The sequence below is a fragment of the Nicotiana attenuata genome, unplaced genomic scaffold (genome assembly GCF_001879085.1).
Source record: "Nicotiana attenuata strain UT unplaced genomic scaffold, NIATTr2, whole genome shotgun sequence".
In the NCBI taxonomy this organism is placed as follows: domain Eukaryota; kingdom Viridiplantae; phylum Streptophyta; class Magnoliopsida; order Solanales; family Solanaceae; genus Nicotiana; species Nicotiana attenuata.
Window position 1 is genome coordinate 356,601 of NW_017670835.1, and position 8,951 is coordinate 365,551.

Consider the following 8,951-nt stretch of genomic DNA (forward strand, 5'->3'; position numbering starts at 1 on the left):
TGCTCCGCATGTCCTCCTCGGACTCCCAGGTCGCCTCCTCGGCTGGCTGGCCCCTCTATTGAACCTTTACTGCAGAAATCCTCTTGGATCTCAACTGGTGATCCTGCCTATCAATGATGGCAACTGGATGTTCCTCATAACCCAAGCTCTCATCCAGCTGAATTGTACTAAAGTCTAACATATGGGAAAAGTCAGCATGATACTTCCGAAGCATCGACACATGAAAAATCGGATGAACTCCCGACAAGCTGGGGGGTAATGCAAGCTCATAGGCAACCTCCCCAATTCTCCTCAACACCTCAAAGGGGACAATAAACCTTGGACTCAACTTGGCCTTCTTCCCGAACCTCATGATGCCTTTCATGGGCGAGACTTTCAAGAGAACCTTCTCGCCAACCATAAATGATACATCACGCGCCTTCTGATCCGCGTAACTATTCTGCCTGGACTGAGCTGTACGAAGCCTCTCCTGAATCAACTTCACCTTATCCAAGGCCTCCTTACCAAGTCTGTACCATACAACTTAGCCTCACCAGGCTCGAACCATCCGATAGGAGAACGACAACGATGACCATATAGAGCCTCGTATGGAGCCATCTCAATGCTGGACTGATAGCTGTTGTTATATGCAAAGTCCACCAAGGGTAAAAACTGGTCCCACTGCCCTCCAAAGTCAATCAAACATGCTCTAAGCATATCCTCTAAAATCTGCACTGTCCGCTCCGACTGCCTGTCTGTCTGAGGATGGAATGCTGTGCTAAGCTCTACCCGGGTCCCCAACTCACTCTGAATGGCTCTCCAGAAATGAGAAGTGAACTGAGGGCCTCTGTCGGATATAATGGAAACAGGCACACCGTGCAATCGGACTATCTCCCGAATATAAATCTGAGCATACCTCTCTGCTGTATAAGTAGTAGCCACTGGAATGAAGTGGGCCGACTTGGTCAACCTATCAACGATGACCCATACTGAATCAAACTTCCGCAAGGTCCGCGGCAACCCAACTACGAAATCCATGGTAATGCGCTCCCACTTCCACTCTGGTATAGGCATCTGCTGAAGTAGGCCACCCGGTCTCTGATGTTCATACTTGACCTGCTGGCAATTCAAACACCTAGCCACATACTCCACTATGTCTTTCTTCATCCTCCGCCACCAGTAATGCTGCCTCAAGTCACGATACATCTTCGTAGCCACCAGGTGGATGGAATACCGCGAACTGTGTGCCTCCTCTAGTATCCTCTCCCTCAGACCATCGACATTAGGAACACATAGACGACCCTGAAGCCGCAAAACACCATCCTCGCCAATAGAAACTTCCTTGGCACCTCCCTGAAGCACCGTCTCTCTGAAGAACTGCCAAATGTGGATCATCGAACTGTCGGGCCTTTATCTCCCCTAGGAATGAAGACTAAGCAACCATACACGCAAGAACCAGGCTGGGCTCCGAAATGTCCAACCTCACTAGTCTGTTAGCCAAGGACTAAATGTCCAAAGCAGTGGTCTCTCTCCTGCTGGAATGAATGCCAAACTACCCATACTCTCAGCCTTCCTGCTCAAGGCATCTGCGACCACATTTGCCTTGCCTGGATGATAAAGAATGGTGATGTCATAATCCTTCAGTAACTCAAGCCACTTGCGCTGCCTCAAATTAAGATCCCTCTGCTTGAACAGATGCTGCAAGCTGCGATGATCGGTATAAACCTCACATGAAGCCCCGTACAGGTAGCGCCTCCATATCTTAAGAGCATGAACAATCGCCACCAACTCCAGATCGTGCACAGGATAATTCTTCTCATGAATCTTCAGTTGATGGGAGGCATATGCAATAACTCGCCCCTCCTGCATCAATACACAACCCAAGCCAACGCGCGAAGCGTCACAATACACTGTATACATCCCTAAACCGGAAGGCAACACAAGGACTGGCACTGTAGTCAAGGCTGTCTTGAGCTTCTGGAAGCTCGCCTCGCAATCATCGGACCAATGGAAAGGAGCACCCTTCTGGGTCAATCTAGTCAGAGGTGATGCAATAGATGAAAAGCCCTGCACGAACCGCCTGTAATAACCTGCTAACCCCAGGAAACTCCTGATCTCGGTCACTGAGGTGGGGCGTGGCCAACTCTGAACTGCCTCAATCTTCTTGGGGTATACCTTAATACCCTCTCCTGACACAATATGTCCCAAGAATGCCACAGACTCTAGCCAAAACTCACACTTGGAGAACTTAGCATATAGCTTCTGCTCTCGCAAGGTCTGAAGCACTATTCTCAGATGCTGCTCGTGCTCCCCCAAGCTACGTGAGTATATCAAGATGTCATCAATGAAGACGATGACGAGGAATCAATATAAGGAATCAATATAAGGCCTGAATTAGTCAAGCCAAAGGACATCACCAGAAACTCATAATGGCCATATCTAGTCCGGAATGCAGTCTTCGGAACATCCGAGTCCCGAATCTTCAGCTGATGGTACCCTGACCTCAAGTCTATCTTAGAGAACACCCTCGCACCCTGCAACTGGTCGAACAAATCATCGATACGAGGCAACGGATACTTGTTCTTGATGGTGACTTTGTTCAACTGGTGGTAGTCAATGCACATCCGCATAGTCCCTTCCTTCTTCTTCACAAATAACACCGGTGCACCCCAAGGCGATACACTGGATCTAACAACCCTTTGCTAACAACTCCTCAAGCTGCTCCTTCAGCTCCTTCAACTCCTTAGGAGCCATACGGTACGGTGGAATAGATATAGGCTGGGTGCCTGGAACCAAATCGATATAGAAATCAATATCACGATCCGGTGGCATGTCAGGAAGATCAGAAGGAAACACATCGGCAAACTCTCGGACTACGGGAACTGAATCAATCGTCGGAGACTCTGTAGTGGTGTCTCGAACATAAGCTAGATAGGCCAAACATCCTTTCTCGACCATACGCCGAGCCTTCAAGAAGGAAATAACCCTACTAGGGGTATCAACAGTGGAACCCTTCCACTCCAACCTCGGCAACCCTGGCATCACTAGAGAAACAGTCTTGGCATGGCAATCTAGGACGGCGTGATATGGAGACAACCAATCCATGCCCAGGATGACCTCAAAATCAATTATATCCAGCAATAGGAGATCCGCTCTAGTCTCAAAATTACAGAATGTAACCACACAGGACTGGTAGACCCGATCTACAACCACGGAATCGCCCATATGAGTGGACACATGAACAGGAGTGCCCAAAGGTGCAGGAGGAATAACCAAGAATCGAGCAAACAGTGATGATACATAGGAATAGGTGGACCCCGGATCAAATAATACCGAAGCATCTCTATCGCAGACGGAAATAATACCTGTGATGACGGCATCTAAGGCCAATGCATCTGGCCTGGGTGGAAGAGCGTAGAATCTGGCTGGAGCGCCGGCTGGCTGGCCTCCGCCTGACTGAGCAGTAGCTGGCTGACCTCTCCTTGTCTGACCTCCACCTCTAGGTCGGCCCCAACCAGCCTGCCCTCCACCTCTAGGTGGCTGGGCAGCTGGTGCTGAAACCATGGGCTGCTGACCCTACTGTACTGCCTTGCCCCGAAGCCTGGGGCAGGGCCTCTTCAGATGACCCGGATCTCCACACTCGTAGCACACTCTCAGTACCATAGCCTGCTGCCCTTGAGTCTGAGCCTACTGACCCGAATACCCACTGGAAGAACCCTGGATGGCCGGTGGGCGATAGGAACTCTCTGGCACAGCGCTGAAGTAGCACTAGAAGAATCCTGATAACCTGAATATCCACCGGAGGAACCCTGAATAGCTGGTGGGCGGTAAGAACTCTCCGGCATCGCGCTAAAATAAGGTTTCACTGGAGCACCTCGGGGAGGGGGTGGTGGTGCTGAATATGAAGGTCTGCTGGGCTGGCCCCTCCCGGAGTGACCTCTACCCCTAGCTGGGACACCTCTGAACTCCCCTAAAAATCGGGCCCTCTTGTCCTGCTGAAGCTGCTCTCTACCCCTCAGGCGATACCCCTCAATCCTGCAAGCAATCTCTACTACTAGCTGATACTCAGTACCCATCTCTACCTCTCGGGCCATGCTATCTTGAATACTGGGGTGTAATCGCGCAACAAATCTCCGCACTCTCTCTAAATTTGTGGGAAGTATCATGAGTGCATGGCGAGACAACTCAGAGAACTTCGACTCATAATCGGTCACAGACATCTGGCCCTGCTCAAGATGCTCGAACTGGTGCCGTAGCTCTTCCCTCTCAGAGGGTGGAATATACCTATCCAAGAACAACTGGGTGAACTGACCCAGGTGAGGAGAGGAGAACCTGCTGGCCTGCCAAGAACATAGGACTGCCACCATCTATGGGCCCTGCCCTCCAGCTGGAAAGTAGTGAAGTCAACTCCATATGACTCCAGTATCCTCATGTTGTGCAGCCAATCCCTGCACCTATCGATGAAGTCCTGGGCATCCTCATGTCGCTCACCCCCGAAGATAGGAGGGTGAAGCCTAGTCCATCTATCCAATAACTTCTGCGGTCGCCGTCTGCAGCTGGCCTAAGCTGGGGCGCCACTACAGTAACTAGCTCCCCATCTGCGAGTAGTGCACCCGGAGTCTGATAAACTGCAGCTGCACGCCCAGGAGCCTGAGCAGTAAGGGTCTGTGCTCCCCCTCCTGCCTGTGAGGTAGCTGGGTCTGCTGGAAATAAACCAGCTTGAGTCATAGAATCCATGAACTGAAGCATACGGCCCATAACCTCCTGAAATCCCGGTGTTGTCATAAAGTCTGCCGGGGTGGGCTCAGCTGCGGGCACCTCGCCCTGCTCCTCAATAATAGGATCTCCGGCGGGACCTGCTGGCGACTGGAATAACTCTGGGACGCCCTCGTCCCCTACCACGGGTCGGTGCCCTCCCCCGGCCTCTGGCTCGGCCTCGAGCAACGGGGGGAGCAGCTCCGCCCAGGTCTGGAACATCAGTCGTGCGTGTCCTCACCATCTATGAGAGAATAGAGAAGGAACTTAGTACACTGACCACTACACGAGATGAGATGAATAAAGAATAGTTTTCCTAAAACCCTATAGCCTCTCAAAGATAAATACAGACGTCTCCGTACTGATCCATAAGACTCTATTAGGATTGCCCATGACTTGTGAGACCTACGTGAACCTGGCTCTGATACCATGCTGTCACGACCCAATTCCATAGCAGGTCGTGATGGCGCCCAACGCCATTGTTGGGCAAGCCAACGCGGAAAAATACTAGTTAAACCTTCGGTCACCTTTACCCCAAAGTAGTTGAAAATAATCCTTTAAATTGGAAAAAAAATCAGAAACGATGAATAGAAATCATGAAAATCATACAACCCCAAAATAATACAGTCTACTAATGTGTGCGTGCCAAGACCTGGTGTCACAAGCATGGGCAACTAGTAAAATATACAAAAGAATCACACTATCCTATTGTCCGAAGTGGAATAGACAGCAAAAATACAAAAGGAAGACTTCTTCAGGCTGCTGCACGGCATGGAGGAGAAGCAGCTCACCGTAGAAGTCTCGAAATCTGCTCAGAGATGCGCACCCGACTGATAGCCAAATATACCTGCCTCAGACCCTGTACAATTAAGTACAGAAGTGTAGTATGAGTACATAAATAATATGTACCCAGTAAGTATCCCGTCTAATCTCGAAGAAGTAGAGACGAGAGGTCGACTTGATACTCACTAGGGTTAAATAATGTGAGAAGAATTTATAAATAGCATGGATAGCACAAGTAAATAGCAATTAAAAAGATCATGGCATAACAGTTCTTCCCCAAGTATTTTCATGGATAGTCACCTATATTTCAAACAGGTATGAAATTCATTCCTTAGAGATGCGCTAAAGAAAACATATACAAGTGACACCGTGGGACGTATGGCCCGATCCAACATAAAAATAAATTATGTACTGCCGAGGGTCGAACTGCTCGAACCATAGATGCATCTATTACCCCGCTCGCGAATCACCCATGCGACGCGGTCAAGTATAAATAAACTCATCAACAAGCCAACAATAATATATATCTGAGGAGTAGTTATTCACAGGAATACCTAATATTCTCTTTTTAAAGACCAAACAGGATAAGGTTCCTTCACTAGTCACATTTACCATAATCATACGAATCCGAGGTTATCATCAAGATGAAAGAATATCACGTAGAGCATGCTTATGGGTCCTAGACTACCCGAATTTAACATAATAGTCGCTACACACGGACTTTCGTCACCTAGTGCATACGTAGCCCCCACAAATATTAGCATTTAATTCAATTATTATACCTATAGGGACAATTCCCTCTTACAAGGTTAGAAAGGAGACTCACCTCATTTCAAAGTGTACTCCAAATGCCAAGAACAAGTCCAAGCCCTCAATTCGAAGTCGAACGATCCCAAACTAATTAAACGAAGTAAGAACTAGTTAATATAGACTCATAAGATCGAATTCTAGCTATTTAAGAAATTTCCCGACCATTAACACATGTTTCCCAAAATCCGACCCCGGGCCCACGTGCACGGATTCCAAAAATTTTTTAAGGAAGTTGTTCTCTACAACCTAAGGATCACTAATATATGATTTCTAATTAATTCCATAACAATTTCGTGGTTAAATCCAAGTTTTATTAAAACCCTACGTTTAGCTCTAACGCCTTTGATTTCTCCAAATCTTTAGGTGTTAATCTACCCAAAACTCGAGTATTAAACTTGCATTAAGTAGAAATAACTTAGCTCACAATACTATGTTGAAATTCCCTCTTTGAAAGCTCCCAAATCGCTCAAGTGTAGAGACAAAATAAAATAAATGGCCTAAGTCCCGTTTTTTAAAAGCTGTGTCCAGGTCTCTCATGTCGCATCTGCGACACCAGGCTCGCAATTGCGAAGTCGCAATTGCGCCAATATGTTCGCAAATGCGAACTGGGTCTCCCTCTGCCTTGATCGCAATTGCGATAGAGGGGTCGCAAATGCGGACCCTGTTGGGTTCGCAAATGCGAAGCAAAAGTCGCAAATGCGACCACTGCCCCCAGCCAGCCTCATCGCAAATGAGATGCTATTCCTCGCAATTGCGAGAACTGCCCCCAGCCGGCCTCATCGCAAATGCGATATTACCATCGCAATTGCGAGATTGCCATAGCGATCAAGGTCTCGCAATTGCGAAACCTACAGCAGCAGCAAAAACACCAGAAAATTGGTGTGTTGATCTATTCCAAACCCATGCCCGAAACTCCCACGAGCCCTCGGGGCTCCACTCTGAATGCTCCTACAAGTCCAGCAACATTGTACCAACTTGCTCGAGCGATCAAATCGCCGAAATAACACCTAAACCCACGGATTCAACACCTAAACGCATGAAATCCTTAAGAACATCCAAATTCCTATCTTTACAACCGGGCGGGTCGTTACAATCAGTGATATCTCATATAACTGGCAGAAAAATAACACCAGTTATAGATATTGGCATCAAATAGCCAATAATGTATATCACAATAATAATATGTATATCACAACTTTTTTCTTCTTCTTTGTCTATACCAACACGTATATTAAAATTTTATTTTTATTTTTGTATTTAAATAATATTATTCTTTGTATATCAATAATATAAAATTTTATATATAGTTATTGCTGCCTTTTGATCAATGTAAATCACAATAAAAAATATTGTATAATTTGTATATCACAGTGTATAGCACATCGGACATATGTATACCAAAATAGATATCATAAGTTTATTTTTCTTCTTTGTGTACATCAAATTAAATTTCTTTGTATACTAAAATATTATTTACTCCCACAATCATATTTATTATTTTTATATTTTAGAACTTGCTTAAACATGCTATATCAAAAATTTATTTTCCTTTCTAATCAATAATTAATAATTATATTATTTGTATATCACAGTGTATAACCTAATAATAATGTGTATATCAAAAAAATTATTAAAATTTTACTTTCCTTCTTTGTATAACACATTTCAGATTGAAAACTCAAGTTCAAGACGACTCCACATGTGTATAGGTACATCAGTGATAGCTCATGTGTATTATGTGTTTCTGCGTATATCCATGAGAAGTTGTGTTATATATACGATATACAATATGATATACACAGGCGTCCATAAAAGAATTGTGTTGTATACCGATATACAAAGTGATATACACATATGTCCTTAAAAACTTGTGTGTGATGTACACTGATGTACACGATATACAACGTGATATACACATGTCGCAATTGGATTTTTAGGTTTGATTTTTTGCCCGAAACCAGTCTAAATCACTTCTAATCTTGCTCAAATTTTGTATACAGCCTCGTTTTGGTATTTTCAACCAATTTTTAATCACACCCACTCATTAAATCAACCAAAAAAGGAAGAGAGGAGAAAACCAAAGTTGAAATATATTTTTTCTCTCTTAGTTTTTGCAAATCTTGCTCAAATTTTGTATATAACCTCGTTTAGGTATTTTCAACCAATTTCAATCACACCCACTCATTCAATCCAACCAAAAAAGAAGGGAGAAGAAAAACAAAGTTGAAATATATTTTTTTCTCTCTTAGTTTTGCTTCTGATTTTCTCTGATGTCAGATCAACCTTATCTTCTAATCACACTGATTATTTTTGCATAATTTGCAAGAATTTTTGCAAAACTATGAAGCAAAAGAGAAGAGATAAAAGAAGAAATACAAGGAGAGAAAGGGGGAGGGAAGCCAAAATAAGCGTGTAGGTTTTTTTGAGAGAGAATATAAAAGAGAGTAGGTCCTTTAAGGATTTGGCTATATAATGCCAATTATTTGGGGCTTATCTTTGTCAAACCTATATAAGGCTAAAAAATTGCCAATTCCTATTATGGGTTGTTTTAGGATTGCCAATTTTTCGGGGTTTTGGCTATGGTATACTAAGATACTCATATAATTGGCAGTAAAATAACCCTA

The 8,951-nt window shown here is 44.9% G+C and overlaps 1 pseudogene; it reads right to left on the minus strand.

The window, feature by feature from the left end:
- Window positions 1-2,208: 2,208 nt before the first annotated feature.
- On the minus strand, window positions 2,209-2,603 carry LOC109243770 (annotated as a pseudogene).
- Between the last annotated feature and the right edge of the window lie 6,348 nt (window positions 2,604-8,951).